At 38.1% G+C, this 20,271-nt stretch overlaps 1 pseudogene across 1 annotated transcript; it reads right to left on the reverse strand.

The window, feature by feature from the left end:
* Positions 1–313: 313 nt before the first annotated feature.
* On the reverse strand, positions 314–1,461 carry LOC311182168 (olfactory receptor 7A5-like; annotated as a pseudogene). The gene is made up of 2 exons: positions 1,123–1,461; positions 314–901 (listed from the first exon to the last, which is right to left on the reverse strand). The product of its transcript is annotated as an olfactory receptor 7A5-like (transcript).
* Positions 1,462–20,271: the final 18,810 nt, after the last annotated feature.

Consider the following 20,271-nt stretch of genomic DNA (forward strand, 5'->3'; position numbering starts at 1 on the left):
AAATGAAAGAGATGGAAGTAACTATATGAATACTCAACTGTCTATATTAATATTTTACATTATAAAATTCATGCAATGCTTTCTATTTTCTACAATGAACATTACTTAAAACTGTAAAGGAAATAGATAAAAATATGTATAATGTATGAATAAGAGATTAAACTATGTATACAAGGAAAATCAAGTACATCACAGGTCTCATACATATTAACTAATAAAATCATGAAAATTTAGCTCTTTCAGAACTTTGATCCCTACTCCTCAGGAGTAAGGAATTTTGAGACAATGGACCCTATAATTCAAGGACTTTTTCTCAACTGAAGAGTTTAAGTAGGGCGTGCTTTAGGTCCTTGTTCCTCAGACCATAGATAAAAGGGTTCATCATGGGTGTGACCATGGTGTACATCACTGAGGCTATTGTACTGTCCCTGGGGTTTTCAGTAGCAGCAGAACTGAGATACACTCCAAAGGCTGTGCCACAGAACAAGGAGACAACTGAGAGGTGAGACCCACAGGTGGAAAAGGCTTTATACTTGCCACTGGATGATGAGATTCTTAAAAAGGAGGTTACGACCTTAGAGTAAGAGAATAGGATACCAGAGGCTGGAATTGCAGTTAAAATTCCAGTTGTAAAATACAAGACTAACTCATTGAGGAAAGTGTCAGAACAAGCAAGTTGGATCACCTGATTAAGTTCACAAAAGAAGTGAGGGATCTCCAGTTGTGTACAAAAAGACAGTCATAAAAAAATTAAGGTATGCAATAGAGAATCCAGAATACTCAACAAGCAGGAGGCAATAAGCAGGACACTGCAGAACTTGGGGTTCATGATGACTATGTAGTGCAGGGGGTGGCATATGGCCACAAACCTCTCATAGGCAATCACTGTAAATCCCAAAAGCTGTCAGTTAAAAAAAGACTGGGGCCTCCCTGGTGGTGCAAGGGGTTAAGTCTCAGCACTGTGAAGCTAGCCGCAGCAGAGATTCAATCCCTGACCAGGGAGGTGACCCACATGGCGCAGCAGACCTCCCCTGACTCGCCCGCTGGTCCCCTCAGCAGTGTATTTCAGTCAGTCTGCCTGTTCTGCTCTGCACTAAAAAAAAAAAAAAAAAAAAAAAAGACGCAGTTGTTTAATCCTGCAAAAAGAATGAAAAAGTACATTTGGCTGAGGCAGCCTTCAAATGTAATGACTTTGCTCTGCATCTGGATGTTCAACAGCATCTTTGGTACAGTGGTGGAGGTGGAACAGATGTCAGCAAAAGATAGGTTGGAGAGAAAGAAGTACATAGGAGTGTGGAGGTGGGAGTCAGTGATTATGGCCAGAATGATGAAAAGATTTCCAATGAGTGTAATCAAGTACATGGACAGGAACAACCAAAAGAGGAGAGGCTAGAGCACTGCTTCATCTGAAAGTTCCAGTAGGATAAATTCTGATATATGAGTTTGGTTTCCAGATTCCATGTAGCTGATGAAACTGCTGGAATACAAACAACAATATCATATATTTAGACATAGACATAAATGAATGAATTAAAACAAATTAGCTGGCTTTATTTTAAGCATATTTTATTAATAAATCACTCTACATTGTATATGGAACTAGTGTCTGCTTTCTATAAATTCCTGAATTGTATATAAATGTTACAACCTCTCCAGATGCTGAAAATATTAGTTATTCTTACATCTAATCCAAAATTTTATTTAGGCACAATTTTCTCTAAAAATATCCTGAGTTTGAGAGGGCAGAGCAACATGGAGGCGAGGAGACACTGCAAGTAAGATCTCCCATTAAAAAAAGTTAATAGGGAGGAAAAGCAGCAGGTCCCAGTGAGAACTGGGACACAGAAGATAAACAGTCGACTCCAGCAAACTACCCGAAGAAGAAAGTTGCCATAAAAGAGGACTAGAAGGGAGGAAAGCGCAGAACCCTGCTCCCCTCCCCACCCACAGAGTCAGCACTCTCTGAGCAACAGAAAGGAGGAAAAAAAACAAACTAAAACAACCAACAAGAACAAACTACGCATCAAGTGGGACTGGGAGTGGAAAGGAACTATTGCAGCCACCACAACCCATGAACGGAGCTGTGGAGAACCCTGCAGGATTCACCGCAGCGGTGAGCGAACGGATCCAGGCACCATTAGAGAACAACAGACTCAAGACCCACACAAAGCCCCAGGCCGGCCTGTGAGCTTGTGCTGAAAAGCAGCTCGCTTGGAGCGCTTGAAAAGCAAACGTGGATCGGGATCGCGGCTGCCCAGGTCCCTGCGCCTGCAACCTAGGCTTGTGGGGAGACTCGCAGAGGCCCTCACCGATGTGAAAGTCCCTCACTGAGTAAGCAGGAACCAGGCGCCAGGCACCTAGGCACGAGAGCGGGTGCAAAAGGCGCCATTCCCGCGCCACAGAATTGGGCTACAGCCCGCGTCCTGGAACTGAGGGCTTTGGAACTGAGACCCAGGGCACGAAGTTCGGGGAGTGGGTTCTCCACGACGGTGGGGCACAAGGCAGACACAGCACTCCAAAGCCGTTGAGGTTTACCCTACCATTCCCGCTCTGTTCCCTGTCCCATGGGGTGAGGGGGGCGAAAAACAGCCCCCCAAGGACGATAGGAGAGATCTCAGGCGCCACCTAGCAACCAGAAAAAAAAGTCACTAACACCCCATAGAACAGGGAAATTTCTTAAGACTGCTTGAAAAGAGCAGAAGGCTCCCGGAGGAGACAGTGGCCAGCTGGGAAATTAGCCCATGCCAGGCCCCTTCGGACCAGCAGTCTGAGCCCACAGAGGGAGCAGGCACCCACGGCCGGGGCAGACCAGGCGCGCAGAAGAGTGTGCCTGAGACCGATGCTCAGGGACTGAGTCCCGCGTCGCCATTTTAGAACAGGGACATTTCTTCAGTAAAGACTGCCTGAAACCAGCAGAAAGCTCCCTCAGAAGCCAGAGATGGCTCCGGGAGGAGCCAGAGGCGTGCGGAGAAGTTCACCCAAGATGCTGGCCAGTCCCAGCAACACAGTGTCCCAATGCACACGACAAATTAGAAAACAGACAGTAGGAAGTAGAAGAACCACACACAACCTAACAACTCCTCAGGAAAAAAGCACACCACAAAAAGAAAACCACCCCCGAGATTGCAATGACAGTAACTTGGAAGAACTTCTGAGCCTTCCAGAAAGAGAATTTAAAATAGCCGTGATTCAACGGACACAGCAGAAATAAAAAGGATAATCAGTAACTAATATGAAGAGCTGTATGGAAACAAGTTCAATAATCTAGAGGAGATGGACAAATTCCTACAACTCTACAATCACCAAAAGCTAGATAAAGAAGAAATAGAACACCTAAACAGACCAATTACAAGCAGCGAAATTGAAATGGTAATCAAAACCCTCCCCAAAAACAAAAGCCCAAGACCTGATGGATTTACAAACGAATTCTACCAAACATTCAGAGATGAATTGGTGCCTTTTCTTCACAAACTCTTCCAAAAAATTGAGAAGGAAGAGACAATACCAAACACGTTCTATGAAGCCAACATTACACTAATACCAAAACCGAACAAGGACAACACAAAAAAGGAAAACTACAGGCCAATCTCCCTAATGAACACTGATGCAAAAATGCTCAAGAAAATTTTAGCTATCAGAATCCAACAATGTATCCATAAGATAATTCACCACGACCAAGTAGGATTCATTCCAGGGACACAAGGATGGTTTAACATCCGAAAATCAATCAACGTTATCCAACACATCAACAAAAAGAAATATAAAAACCATATGATAATATCAATAGATGCTGAGAAAGCTTTTGACAAAGTGCAACACCCATTAATGATAAAAAGCCCTTGAAATTCTTGGGATACAAGGAACATACCTCAACATCATAAAGTCCATCTATGAGAAGCCAACAGCCAGTATCATTCTCAATGGTGAAAAGCTGAAAGCAATTCCATTAAGATCTGGAACAAGACAAGGATGCCCAATCTCACCACTGCTTTTCAATATAATACTGGAAGTCCTAGCCAAAGCAATAAGACAAGAGATAGATATCCAAGGAATCCAAACAAGAAAAGAAGAAGTCAAAGTATCATGATTTGCAGATGATATGATAATATACATAGAAAACCCCAAAAACTCCACAGAAAAACTAATTCAACTCATCAATCAGTTCAGTAAAGTGGCAGGATACAAAATCAACACACAAAAGTCAGTAGCCTTCCTATACACAAACAATAAATCTGAAGAAGAAGAAATAAAAAAAATCCCTTTTATTATTGAAACAAAAAAATCAAATATTTGGGAATAAATCTATCAAAAGAGGCGAAGGACCTATACAAAGAAAACTATAAAACACTGTTGAAAGAAATAGAAGCAGACATAAGAAATGGAAAGACATCCCCTGCTCATGGATTGGAAGAATAAACATTATTAAAATGGCCATCCTACCAAAAGCAATCTACAGATTCAATGCAATTCCAATCAAAATTTCAATGTTATTCTTCAAAGAAATAGAACAATTATTGATGAAATTCATATGGAATCACAAAAAACCCCAAACTGCCAAAGCTCTCCTGAAAAAGAAAGAAGGGAATGGAGGCATCACACTCCCAGACTTCAAACTGTACTACAAAGCCATAATCATCAAAACTGCATTGTATTAGAACAAGAACAGACATACAGACCAATGGAATCAAATAGAAAATCCAGAAATAAACCCACAGATTATGGTCAACTAATCTTTGACAAAGGAGCAAAGACTATGCATTGGAGCAAAGAAAGTTTGTTCAATAAATGGTGCTGGGAAAACTGGGTTGCTACATGCAAAAGAATGAAGCTTTACCACTACCTCACACCATTCACAAAAATCAACTCAAAATGGGTTAAAGAACTAGACATAAGACCTGAAACCATAAAATATATAGAAGGAAATATAGGCGAAATTCTACGTGATTTGCACATCAAAGACATCTTTACAGACACATCACCCAAAGCAGTGATAGTGAAGGCAAAGATAAACAGCTGGGACTACATCAAATTAAAGAGCTTCTGCACAGCAAAAGAGACAATAACAAAAAAAAAAGAGAAACCACACTGACTGGGAGAACATTTTTGCACCCAACACTTAATGATAAAGGACTGATCACAAAAATCTGCAAAGAGCCGATGAGACTCAACAACAACTAAGCAAATAACCCAGTCAAAAAATGGGCAGAAGAGCTAAAAAGAAACTTCTCTGAGGAGGAAATGCAAATGGCCAACAGGCATATGAAAAAATGTTCAACATCACTTGTAATCAGGGAAATGCAAATCAAAACTACCATGAGATAGCATCTTACACCAGTGAGAATGGCACATATTAAAAAAACTAGCAACAATAAATGTTGGCGAGGGTGTGGAGAAAAAGGAACTCTCCTGCACTGTTGGTGGGAGTGCAAACTGGTCCAACCACTATGGAGAGCTGTGTGGAGATTTCTTGACCTACTAAACATTGAGCTTCCATATGATCCAGCAATTCCATTCCTTGGTATTTACCCAAAGGACACAGCAACATCAATTCCAAAGAGCACCTGCACCCCTATATTTATAGCAGCACTGTTTACAATAGCTAAGCTTTGGAAACAGCCCAAATGCCCAAAAATAGATGACTGGATCAAGAAGATGTGGTACATATATACCATGGAATATTACTCAGCATTCATAAAAGATAAACACATGCAATTTGCAGCAACATGGATGACACTGGAAGGGATCGTGCTAAGTGAAATAAGCCAAAAAGAAAAAGAAAAATACCAGATGGTCTCACTCATAGCAGGAATCTAGAAAACTTAAATAAGGGACCAGGAAAATGAATAAATATAAGAAAGTGAAAATCAAAATCAACAAAAAACTATGAACCAGAGACAATTTTTGAGGGGTGGGGGGAGGGAGGGGAGGGATTGGGGTCAGAATGGGGGGGTTGCAATTGTATTGGGAATATAAAAATAAAATTTATTATAAAAAACTAAAATAAAATTGTTGTGATTTAAAAAATGACAGAACTCATAAAGGAAAACAATGATCAGAAGAAGGAAATGGAATCCCTAAAGAGGGAAGCTAAAGAAATGCAGGAGATCAAAGAATTAATGGAGGAACTAAAGAACTCTGGGAAAAGCAATGAAAGCAGAATAGATGAAATGGAAGAACGAATAAGTACTCTTGAAAACACAGAAATAAAAAGAACCAAAACAGAAAAGGAAAGAGAAGTACGAAGGAAAAGGAATGAAGAAAGACTTCGGGAACTATCTGACTCCATGAGGAAAGGAAATATAAGAGTTATAGGCATTCCAGAAGGAGAGGAGAGAGATGTAGGAACAGAGAAAATATTCCAGGAGATAATTGAAGAGAACTTACCAAACACGAAGAAGGAGCTGAAAATTGATATACAAGAAGCAAGAAGAACACCAAACTTCCAGAACGAAAGGAAAAATACAGCAAGTCACATAATAGTAAAGCTCACAATAATCCAGGAGAAGGAAAAAATAATGAAGCTGACAAGAGGGAAGAAACAGATAACATTCAAAGGAAAACCAATCAGGCTGACATCAGACTTCTCTGAAGAAACACTACGGGCAAGGAGAGAGTGGAGGGACATAGTCAACAGACTCCAAGAAAACAGATGCCAACCAAGAATACTCTATCCCGCAAAGCTCTCCTTCCTCTATGAAGAAAGAATAAGGACCTTCCCAGGCAAACAGAAACTCTGGAATTTCATTACGACTAAACCCCCACTCCAAAAAATACTACAAGGAATCCTAAAGCCAGAACCTCAGAGGGACGAATAACAATGAAAAAATGCCAAAAAATGTTATTAAAAGAATAAATAAATACAATCAAAGGAAAGACAAACACAATGGCAAATACAAATGCTAACATATCAATATAAACTCTAAATGTAAATGGACTAAACTCTTCAATAAAAAGACACAGAATTTCAGCCTGGATTAAGAAACAGAACCCAACCTTTTGCTGTCTCCAGGAAACACATTTAGCTACAAAAGATAAATATAGGCTCAAAGTTAAAGGATGGAAATCAATCCTACAAGCAAATGGAACAAAAAAGAAAGCAGGAACAGCTATACTTATATCAGATAAAACAGACTTCAAACTCAAAATAAAAAAAGACCCCAAAGGTCACTACATTATGATCAAGGGGACAATACTTCAAGAAGAAATAACACTCATTAACATATACTCACCAAATGAAGGAGCACCAAAATATATCAGACAACTGTTGTCCACTCTAAAACAGACATCAGAGAAAACACATAAGTAGTGGGACACTTCAACACACCACTATCAACAATGGATAGATCAACAAGACAAAAAATAAGTGAAGAAACTAGAGCTCTAAATAAGGACCTAGATCATTTGGGCTTAACAGACATCTATAGAACACTAAACCCCCAAAAAACGGATCATTCTCAAGGATCAATCACATACTGGGGCACAAGACAAACATCAACAGATACACCAAGTTTGAAATCATAGAAACCATCTTTTCTGACCATGAAGGCATCAAACTAGAAATAAAACATAAAAAGAAGGCAAGGAACTTTCCTACCTCACGGAGATTAAAAACTGGACTACTGGAAGACCACTGGACTTATGAGGAGATCAAAGAAGAAATTAAAAAATTCTTTGAATTGAATGATAAGGAGGACACCAATATCCTAAATGTATGGGATGCAGCAAAAGAAGTAATAAGAGGAAAATATATAGCAATAGAAGCTCACATCAAGAAACAAGAAAGAACTCAAAGAACAACCTAATCTCGAAGCTCAAAGATCTAGAAAAAAGAACAACCAAAAAAACCCAAAACCAGTAGAAGAAAAGAAATAATAAAAAACAAAGCAGAAGTAAATGAAATCAAAACCAAAAAAACAATCCAAAAGATCAATGAAACCAAGAGCTGGTTCTTTGAAAAAATTAATAAAATAGACAAACCCCTAGCCAGGCTCACAAAGGAAAAAAGGGAGAAAGCACAAATAAATAGGATCATAAATGAAAGAGGAGAAATTACAACGGATACAGCAGAAATCAAAAGAATAATCAGTAACTACTATGAACAGTTATATGGAAACACGTTCAACAATCTAGAGGAGATGGACCAATTCCTACAACTCTAAAATCACCCAAAGCTAGATAAAGAAGAAATAGATCACCTAAACAGACCAATTACAAGCAGCGAAATTGAAATGGTAATCAAAAACCTCCCCAAAAACAAAAGCCCAAGACCTGATGGATTTACAAATGAATTCTACCGAACATTCAGAGACGAATTAGCGCCTATCCTTCACAAACTCTTCCAAAAAATTCAGAAGGAAGGGACAATAGCAAACACGTTCTATGAAGCCAACATTACACTAATACCAAAACCGAACAAGGACAACACAAAAAAGGAAAACTACAGGCCAATCTCCCTAATGAACACTGATGCAAAAATGCTCAAGAAAATTTTAGCTATCAGAATCCAACAATGTATCCATAAGATAATTCACCACGACCAAGTAAGATTCATTCCAGGGACACAAGGATGATTTAACATCCGAAAATCAATCAACATTATCCAACACATCAACAAAAAGAAACATAAAAATCTGCTGGGACTACATCAAATTAAAGAGCTTCTGCACAGCAAAAGAGACAATAACAAAAACAAAGAGATACCCCACCAACTGGGAGAACATTTTTTCACACAACACTAATGATAAAGGACTGATCACAAAAATCTGCAAAGAGCTGATGAGACTCAACAACAACAAAGAAAATAATCCAGCCTAAAAATGGGCAGAAGAGCTAAAAAGAAAAGAAACTCTGAAGAGGAAATGCAAATGGCCAATAGGCATATGAAAGGACACAGAAACATCAATTCCAAAGAGCACCTGCACCTGTATGTTTATAGCAGCACTATTTACAATAGCTAAGCTTTGGAAACAGCCCACATGCCCAAAAACAGATGACTGGATCAAGAAGATGTGGTACATATATACCATGGAATATTACTCAGCATTTAAAAAATATAAACACATGCAATTTGCAGCAACATGGATGGCGCTGGAAGGGATCATGCTCAGCGAAATAAGCCAAAAAGAAAAAGAAAAATACCGGATGGTCTCACTCATAGCAGGACTCTAGAAAACTTAAATAAGGGACCAGGAAAATGAATAACTATAAGAAAGAGAAAATCAAAATCAACAAGAAACTATGAACCAGAGGCACTTTTTTGGGGGGTGGGCTGTGGGAGGGGAGGGATTGTGGTCAGAATGGGGGGGTTGCAATTGTATGGGGAATATAAAAATAAAATTTATTATAAAAAAAACAAACAAAAACAAGAAATATAAAAACCATATGATAATATCAATAGATGCTGAGAAAGCTTTCGACAAAGTGCAACACACATTCATGATCAATGCCCTTGAAATTCTTGGGATACAAGGAACATACCTCAACATCATAATGGCCATCTATGACAAGCCAACAGCCAGTATCATTCTTAATGGTGAAAAGCTGAAAGCATTTCCATTAAGATCTGGAACAAGACAAGGATGTCCACTCTCACTACTGCTTTTCAATATATTACTGGAAGTCCTAGCCAGAGCAAAAAGACAAGAGAAAGACATCCAAGGAATCCAAATAGGAAAAGAAGATTTCAAACTATCAGTATTTGCGGATGATAAGATAATATACATAGAGAACCCCAAAAACTCCACAGAGAAACTAATTCAATTCATCAATCAGTTCAGTAAAGTGGCAGGATACAAAATCACCACACAAAAGTCAGTAGCCTTCCTATACACAAACAATAAATCTGAAGAAGAAGAAATCATAAAAACCATCCCTTTTATTATTGAAACAAAAAAAATCAAATATTTGGGAATAAATCTAACAAAAGATGTAAAGGACCTATACAAAGAAAACTCTGAAGCACTGTTAAAAGAAATAGAAGAAGATACAAGAAATGGAATGACATCCCCTGCTCAATGATTGGAAGAATAAACATTATTAAAATGGCCATCCTACCAAATGGAATCTACAGATTCAATGCTATTCCAATCAAAATTTCAGTGTCATTCTTCAAAGAAATAGAACAATTATCGATGAAATTCATATGAAATCACAAAAAACCCCAAATAGCTAAAGCTCTCCTGAAAAAAAAAAGAAGGTAATGGAGGCATCACACTCCCAGACTTCAAACTATACTACAAAGCCATAATCATCAAAACTGCATGGTATTGGAACAAGAACAGACATACAGACCAATGGAATCGAATAGAAAATCCAGAAATAAACCCACAGATTTATGGTCAACTAATCTTTGACAAAGGAGCAAAGACTATGCATTGGAGCAAAGAAAGTTTGTTCAATAAATGGTTCTGGGAAAACTGGGTTGCTACATGCAAAAGAATGAAGCTTGACCACTACCTCACACCATACACAAAAATCAACTCAAAATGGACTAAAGAACTAGACAGTGGCACATATTAAATAACTAGCAACAACAAATGTTGACGAGGGTGTGGAGAAAACGGAACTCTTCTGCACTGTTGGTGGGAGTGCAAACTGGTCCAACCACTATGGAGAGCTGTGTGGAGATTTCTGGACCTACTAAACATAGAGCTTCCATATGATCCAGCAATTCCACTCTGAGGTACTTACCCAAAGGACACAGAAACATCAATTCCAAAGAACACCTGCACCCTTATGTTTATAGCAGCACTATTTACAATAGCTAAGCTTTGGAAACAGCCCACATGTCCAAAAATAGATGACTGTATCAAGAAGATGTGGTACATATATACTATGGAATATTACTCAGCATTCAAAAAAGATAAACACATGCAATTTGCAGCAACATGGATGGCGCTGGAAGGGATCATGCTCAGCGAAATAAGCCAAAAAGAAAAAGAAAAATACCGGATGGTCTCACTCATAGCAGGAATCTAGAAAACTTAAATAAGGGACCAGGAAAATGAATAACTATAGAAAGTGAAAATCAAAATCAACAAAAAACTATGAACCAGAGACACTTTTTTTGGGGGGTGAGGGGCGGGAGGGGAGTGATTGGGGTCCGAATGGGGGGGTTGCAATTGTATTGTGAATATAAAAATAAAATTTATTATTAAAAAATATCCTGAGTTTTTTGTTGTTGAACAATTATTTAACTAATGGTTTTACAAGTATTGCTTAATCCATTGGGAGATGGCAGTGAAATGGACTTTCAAAATACTAAACCTTACCAATTTTTCTTCTGGTGAAGTAAGTGTCTAGTGAGGTGACAATACAATATCAGTAAATAAGTAAACAATAGTTATTACACTAATTAAAGCAATACAGCTTGATGAAGATGTGGAGTGATAAGGAACAGTTGTTCAACCACTTTCTCTAGGTCTGGACCAGGAGATATAGCATATGAGCCTATGGCATCTAGCAGTGTCAGAAAGAAGCAAGCATACAAACCTGAATGATAGGAATAGTCCAAAGGGACATAGACGGTATCTGCAAGAAGTCCCAAGGAACAGAACTGAAACATTTGACCAATGAAATAAGAGGAACAAAATAAGGGGGTGTGCAATAAAATAAAATTATATAAAATAAATATTAACTGAAAAAAAGACATGAAAATATCCATGATCCCTTACTTATGTAAACAAATGGTGGTAACTCGATTAACTAAAATAAATATTACATAATCAAATAAATACATACAAAATCCAATTTATGTAGATATTACATTCTGAATGAGGTGGAAAATAATTGTCTTTTCATGAAATGTGGGTTTACATGACAACTTCCTTACAAAGAACACAGTTTGACTGGGGAAAAACACCATCAAGAAATCTGACAGATACTCAATGAGGTAATATATGTCACAGTGAAGAGTTATAAGTCCTATTGATAGCATGTACACATCATATTAAGGGAGGATACAACACTTCAGTGGATTTATTGTCTTCTCCCTAAAAGCCATAATTTCAGTAAACTCTGACAAACGCATTGGGCAAATGCAAATATAGGGTCATTTTGCAATAATATCTGACCAGTTTTCAAACCTTTCAAGCTCACTGAAAATAAGGACATTTAAAAATAATTAAAAAAATTGATTTTTAATAATTTAAAATAAATTATATTTTTAATTTAATAATATAAAAAATTAAATATTTTTAAAAAATATTAGAGATACTAAACACCTTGGATATATCAAGTTCTGAGCTTAACTCTAGAATCATTACATGCTTTTAACAAGCAACATCATGACTGTAAGTCTTACACTCTTTATCCATAAAATAGGAATTACAACATCAAATCTATTGATTTACCAAAATAATTAAATAAAATAATGAATATAAAATGCTCACCTGTGCATAGCATTGATCAAAGAATTTTTGCATTCAGAGTCTCCACTGCTCATAGAGTCATTCCATTCCTCACTTCCCACCAACCTAGACTATGATTTCTGCTACTCCTCTCTTCTAGGGCATGGACACAGGCAACACTCTGTTGGTCACACTGAGCTGGGTGATCTTTCAGTGGATCTGATCATGGGTCCCATTTCTACCCATCCTATGCTAACTCCAGTAATTGCAGAATTTATTAGCAATGCAATAACCAAGACATACATCTCTGTTCTCTGCCTTGTTGCCTCCCTGGTCCAACTCATATTCAACATTTTATGCCCTCATTATTGGTCAGGTATAAAGAATTGCTTGTCATTTCCTATGCATGACTTACTCTATCCTTAATACACATTATTAAATGTATTTATTAAATATAATTTAATAAATCCTTACATTTATTTTTCTGCTTCCTCTTACCCTTTATTCAGTGGAAGAATCCCAAATCTACTTTAAGTCTCAGTCTTTGATTATTATTTTAAGCTTGTCTGTAAAGTCTTCAACTAAACTCCCGAAGTTGTGTCAACTTCTTTTGGATACACATCACTAGGATTTCAGTGCCATCTCAGGAATTTGTCTCTATTTCCATGAGCCTTCCCCTAGTTTAAACCGTGTGTCCCTTGAGAAAATGTGCAGCATCTTACTTTTTTCTTCAACAAGAAGTTTAGTGCCTATCATGCATTAAATAGTCATTCTTTCTTTTTCATCAACTGCAAGAAGAAAGATGGGATCTTAGATATTATCATCAATGGTGAGAAAGGAGAAGCAGTAAGGAAATGCTGCTGATGGGTGGAGGGAAGTCCTATAACTGAAAGCCAACACCAGAGAATACAGACTGAAAGAAAAACAACAAAGACCCAACGTGTCAAGGTGTATTAATAATCTCTCACCAGAATCACAGATGGTAATTTCACAGGTTTTGTGTCATTAAATTGCCCTTTATTGGCTCTCTCTATTCACTCCACCAAAAATAATGCCAACAAAGAATCCTTTGTGCCATTCCAAATCCCCCAGTACCCATGATGATGCTGTGGTCACCCAGAAGTTGTTCAGAAACAGTATTTGAATGTATTTGAATGTAACCCCTTACGCATATATCACAGATATATTTTGTAACCCAGATCCTTTCTTGGCTGATCGGTGAAGTTGGAAGCTCTGTCTCCAGGATGGCCAGGATGATGGGTCCACTCATGACCCCTGGACATGCTGTGCTTTCTCATCACCTGCAATTAGTAAGGCAGACTTAAGAGGGCACAGTGGGAACATAGATAGTTTCTGTGACTTTAGAGACTGGGATCCCATGAGCTTCATTAATGAGGTTTTCTTTTGTCTCTCTAATCCCAGAGAGATACAGTTCTCTGGGGATAAGAGAAAAACAATATACGCATGATGTTTTTGACCCCTGGGAAATATGCTGCTTCTTTATTTACTTATAATAAGGTAGCATTGGTTTATAACGCTGTATATGCTTCAAAAATATATGATCCTACCTGTTCATGTGTATGTTATCATACCACACTGAGTACTAAGGCACCCATAGTCCTCCACCATAGTCCATTGGGCCTCCTCCCCTTTGGCAGATAGCCTTTTGTCATCTAGTCCATTGGTCCCCTTCCTCACAGAATGAGGTCATGTGTGGTCTCTAGCATACAGGGGTATCCATAGTGATCTTTCTTTGCATTTCTGAAGTGAGTTTCCTTGTTCAAATTGTTAGAGAAAGAGTTGAATATTTTTCATTGACATCTTAGTATTTATTAAAATATTCCTGACCATAATAATCACACACAGGCTCACTGCCATATTTTAATCATGGCTTCTATATTGACTAATTAACAATAGTTCCATAATATAGTTAATGATATCTCTGTCAAAAGGGCATTGGGAAAGAGGATTGAGAATGGCCTCACAAGCATGGGTCTGGGAATGTCTACCCACATTGGAGTTGAGAGGTACAGAACTGACCAACACACATCACCTTGTGTGTTTCTCTGTCCTAGGAAATGATTCTCTTACAATCTGAATCATTCATGGTGCTCAAAATATTTTTCAAAAGTGTTTAATATAACACTTATATAAGTACGTATCACATGTATATATCAAATACATGACATCTGCATATATATATTTAATGAATCATATATATTTAATGAATCCATACAACTCAATAGCAAATATATAATATCAAAAATATATTGAATCACTTAAGTTCTTTAAATTTATTGAATGTAACCCCTTACACTTATATCACAGATATATTTGAATGTAACCCCTCACACATATATCACAGATATATTTTGTAAATGCTTTATCCAACTGTATAGATTGCTTTCTCAATTTGATGATGTTTTCTTTTGCTGTTCAGAAGCTTTTAAATTTGTTGTCCCATATGTTTATTTATGCTTTTGTTGTCTTTGCTATTGAGAGCAAATAAAAATCATTGTCCGGCCTCCCCAGTGGCACAGCAGTTGAGTGCTGGGCTGAGAAGCTGTCCGTAGCCTCTGCAGCGCTGGTTCCATCCCTAGCCGCTGGCTAGGGTCCCACATGGCATGCAGACCTCTCCTGCTGTGCCCACTGCTCCCCTCATTAGTGTACTTCATCAGTCTGCCTGTTCTGCTCCCGCTCTGGCTCTGGTGAATTCTCTCACCCTCTCGCGCTTCTGACTGTACACAGTGCTTGTATAAATAAATGTTTTTTTAAAAAAATCATTGTCAAGACCAGTAGCTAAACACTTACTGCTTATTATTCCATAGGAGCTTTATGGTTTTAGATCTGATGAGATCCTTAACTCATTTTAAGTTGATTTTTGTATGTTGACAGACAGTGGCACAACTCACTCTTTTGCAGGTGCTGTTCAATTTTCCTAATATTATGGAAGAAACTACCCTTTCCTCTTTGTATATCTTTGGTGATTATTTTGTCATTAATTAATAAATTATAAATGTTTGAGTTTATTTCTGTGTTCTTAATTCTGTCCCTGTGATTGATGTCTCTATTTTATGCTAATATTATACTGTTTTGCCCAATATAACTTTGTAATATAGTTTGAAATCTGAATGTGTGATGCCAGTCATTTTTCTAAAGAACTTGAGTATATTGTGTTTCCATACAAATTTTAGGATTAAAAAAATTCCATGAAAAATAAAGTTCAGGAGAGAGGGTTGGGGTGGAATAGAAGGGTCAGGGGTCCCAATGGTATCTGGAAAAGGACTATAGTGCTTTGGTGGTAGGTGTGTTGTGGTGACATACATGTAAGGTGGTCTGAACCTATTCTTCTAAATCATGTACTGTATTGTAAATCAATGTTACTTCAATAAAAAAGTAAACAAAAGAAAAATTTCTTTTTTATTTTATTTTACTTTTCTTAAAGATTTATTTATATTTATTTATATAAGCACTGGGTACAGTCAAAAGTGAGGGAGGGTGAGAGAATTCACCAGAGCCAGAGCAGAGAGCAGAACAGGCAGACTGATGAAGTACACTGCTGAGGGGATCAGCGGGTGGCAGGAGAGGTCTCTGCGCCATGTAGGACCCTCTCCCAGTGGCCGGGTATCGAACGAGCACTGCAGAGGCTGCAGGCAGCTTCGCAACCCAGCACTCAACCACTGAGCCACTGGGGAGGCCCCATATTTCTTTTTTTTACATAAAAATTTAAATTTCTTTCATTTAAAAGGCAATTGGGGTTTTTGATATGGATGGCATTGAATCTATAGATCACTTTGCATAATATGAAAATTGTTCTGAATATCTTCACAAATATTGGTAAAACAACTATTTCTAGAAATTAGGACTCATGATCAAAATTTTATTTTATATAATTCTTACATAATTTTTCATTTTTGCACAATGCATGCATTATCATTTTGGTTATATTCCCCCTACAATTGCATTGCACCCCCTCCTTATTTTGACCCTAGTCCTTCCTTTCCCATTCCCTCCCCCCTCCCCCATAGTGTGTCTTTGGTTTATAGTTGCTTGTTGATTTTGATTTTTACTTTGTATTAATTAGTCTTTTTCCTGGTTCCTTATTTAGGTTTTCTAAATTCCTGCTATGAGTGAGACCATCCGGTATTTTTCTTTTTCTTTCTGACTTAGTTCTCTGAGCATGTTCCTTTCTAGCTCCATCCATGTTGCTGAAAACTGCATGTGTTTATATTTTTTGATTGCTGAGTAATATTCAATTGTGTATATATACCACATCTTCTTGATCCACTCATCTATTTTTGGGGATTTGTGTTGTTTCCAAAGCTTAGCTATTGTCAATACTGTTGTTATAAACATAGGGATGCAGGTGTCCTTTGGAATTAATGTTTCTGTGTCCTTTGGGTAAAGACCTAGGAGTGGAATGGCTTCAAACTATACTACAAAGCCATAATCATAAAAACTGCATGGTATTGGAACAAGAACAGACATATGGACCAATGAAACCAAATAGAAAATCCATAAATAAACCCACAGATTTATGGTCAACTAATCTTTGACAAAGGAGCAAAGAATATGCACTGGACCAAAGAAAGTTTGTTCAATAAATGGTGCTGGGAAAACTGGGTCGCTACATGCAAAAGAATGAAGCTTGATGACTACCTCACACCATGCACAAAAACCAACTCAAAATGGATTAGAGAGCTAGACATAAGACCTGAAACCATAAAATACATAGATGATCAAAATTTTAAATGGAAAAGATTTCTTTGTGTGTTCTCCTTTCTGTCATTTGTCACTAGAGTGTTATTTTGTTAAAATTAATTATAAATGGTGCTTATGCAAATCCTAATGAAAATAATAATAAACTTAAATTTTGAGATCATGAGACAGATTTTATGGTAAATAAGAATAGTTCAAAATCTATTTCATGTTTATGAATACCAAGAGCTACCTTTTAAAATTAAACATATTTAAACATAGAACAAAAGTATTAATGCCCAACATTATAAATTTAAGGCATACATGCTTCAAATTAAACTATTAAATTTTGAACTAGTTCTGGCCTATGTCAACAAAGATACATTTCTGTTTTGTTGTTTATACCTAAACTTCTCTTGATAAAGTTCTTTTCCAGGAGAATCCTTAACTGCCTCTTTTCTACCACTTCTACTAGGTAAGGGATTCAAGACTGCATTTAACGTTACCTGGCAAGTTACTCAGTCATACTGGATCTTCACATATTATAGGGGATGTACATAATATTAAGTTTTTCTTCAATTTTTCTTGATTTTTCAACATCTGTTTAATGCTCATTCAGTTATTCAGTAGCCTAAGAAGAACACTGGTGCATAAAATTATCCCATTTATAATCCTGTAATTAATTTGGAATTCCAGTCCTAAGAGCAGGCAAAGCTCCAATTGGTAAATCCATCTTGAATCTTCTCATTTTATTATTATTTAAAGGGTACTCTAAATCTCTTATAAAGCGAAGGTCTTACTAAGTTTACCAATGAAAATTCGTTAAATATTAAAAATCATTTTATGTAAAATTACTGAGCTTTCAGGTTTACTTTTTGCTCCTTACTGTAAGAAACTAATATTTTAATGTCATGTCACCTAAAAATAAAAAAAAAATAAAGATTGTGTTTATATGGAAGTGATCTAGTCCAGAGAATTGATGGTATAACAGCTATTTTAATGTCTTACAATCTACAAATTAAAAACAATAGGAAATAACTCTAAATATATGTAAAGTGAGATATGTGTTAAAAATACATTGGGGATAAACACTTTAAAGTTAGTGGGAAGAATTTAATATCAAGATGGAAGTGGTTATCATTTGAAATGAAATGTTATAAAAAATGGCAAAACAAAAGGAAGTGTTTCAAGGTCTGAGAGAGGAATCTTTAAAAAAAGAAATTTTATGTGGTCACCTGACTTGTTATAAGAGTAAGTTAAGTTTTAAATATCAACAGTGTACTTACCCAAAACAAACTATAACTTGTTTTTCTTCTGTAAAAAGGTCTGAAATAAAGGACTTCACCTTTTAAAACTAGTTTTTAATAAGAAATTAAAGACATTTTATGTAACCTAAAATCTTGGTGCCCTTTTACTTTCAGATTTTGTTAGCTGAAAAGAACCTAGTCCTGACAGCATTGTTGAGTATTGTCAGAGAAGAAGATCTACTCTTAAAAACATTTAGTAGTCACTCTGGGTAATTATTATTTTATAAAATCTGTATAAGTTTGCTAAGCCTATGACAAAATCTCCTTGCTATAAAGTTTCTGAAATAGCAAAGTCTTTGATGATAAAGAAAATATAGGATGTCTTATAAGGACTCCTAATAAATATTTTTCCTCATGAAAAAATGCTAAAACATGTAGCCAATGTAGGCATATTAAAACTTTATAGAAAACATCTTCATTGAGAAAGAGTCACACCTTTTAGCAGAAATGTAATTTGATAAAAGTGTTGTAAAATATATGAGGTTTCATTTCGAGGGGGTGGATCAAAATGGCAGCTAGGAAGTGCTGCGAGTAAGATCTCCCATTAAAAAAACGTTAATATGGAGGAAAAGTGGCAGGTCCCAGTGAGAACTGGGACATGGAAGATAAACGGATGGACGACTCCAGCAAACTACCCAAAGAAGAAAGTTGACCCTCCCACACCCACAAAGTCGGCACTCTCTGACCAACAGAAAGGAGGAAAAAACCAAACAAACAAAAAAACTAAAACAACCAACAAGAACAAACTACGCATCAAGCAGGACTGTGAGTGGAAAGGAACAATTTCAGCCACCACACCCCATCAACTGGAGCTGTGGAGAACCCTGCATGATTCACAGCGGAGGTGAGCGAACTGCTCCAGGCACCATTAGAGAAAAACAAAGACTCCTGGACACCTACAAACAGCCCCAGGCCAGCTGGTAAGCTTGTGTGGAAAAGTAGTGCGCCTGAAAAGCAAACGTGGATTGCAGCTGCCCAGCACCCCACACCTGCGACCTAGGCTTGCGGGGAGACGTGCGGGGGCCCTCACTGAGGTGAATATCCCTCACTGAGTAATCAGAAACCAGGCGCCTGGACACGGGAGTGGGTGGGGGGGACAAAAGGCGCCACTGAACTGGGCTACAGCCCACGTCCTGGACCTGAGGGCTTTGGAACTGAGACTGGGGCACGGAATTCGGGGTGTGGGTTCCCCACAACGGTGGGGCACAAGGCAGTCATAGCACCCCAAAGCCGTTGAGGCTTTCCACACCACTCCCACTCTATTCCCCATCCCATGGAGTGAAATATACAATTCCCCAAGGACACTAGGAGAGATCTCAGGTGCCACCTAGTGACCAGAAAAAAATCACCAACACCCCATAGAGCAGGGACCTTTCTTCAGTAAAGACTGCTTGAAACCAGCAGAAGGCTCCCAGTGGTGGAGCCAGTGGTAATCTGGGAAGTTCACCCATGCCAGGCCCCTTCTGACCAGCAGTCCGAACCCAGAGGGGGAGCGGGCACCCACGGCCGGGCTGACCGGGCATGCAGAAGAGTGTGCCTGAGACTGGGAGCACAGGGAGTGCGTCCCACATTTCTATTTTACAACAGGGACAGTTCTTCAGTAAAGAATGCCTGAAACCAGCAGAAGCCTCCCTCAGGAGCCAGGGTGAGCTGGCAAGTTCGCCCATGTCAGGCCCCTTCTGGCCTGCAGTCCCAGCCCAGAGGGGGAGCGGGAAACCACCACCAGGCCAGACCAGGCACGAGGGAGTATGTCCCGCATGGCCATTTTAGAACAGGGACATTTCTTCATTAAAGACTGCCTGAAACCAGAAGAAGGCTCCCTGAGGAGCCAGAGGTGAGCTGAGAATTTCGCCCATGCCAGGCAGCTTCTGGCCTGCAGTCCAAGCCCAGAGGGGAAGCGGAAACACACCGCCGTGGCA

Source organism: Talpa europaea (genome assembly GCF_964194135.1).
Source record: "Talpa europaea genome assembly, chromosome: 12".
Classification (NCBI taxonomy): domain Eukaryota; kingdom Metazoa; phylum Chordata; class Mammalia; order Eulipotyphla; family Talpidae; genus Talpa; species Talpa europaea.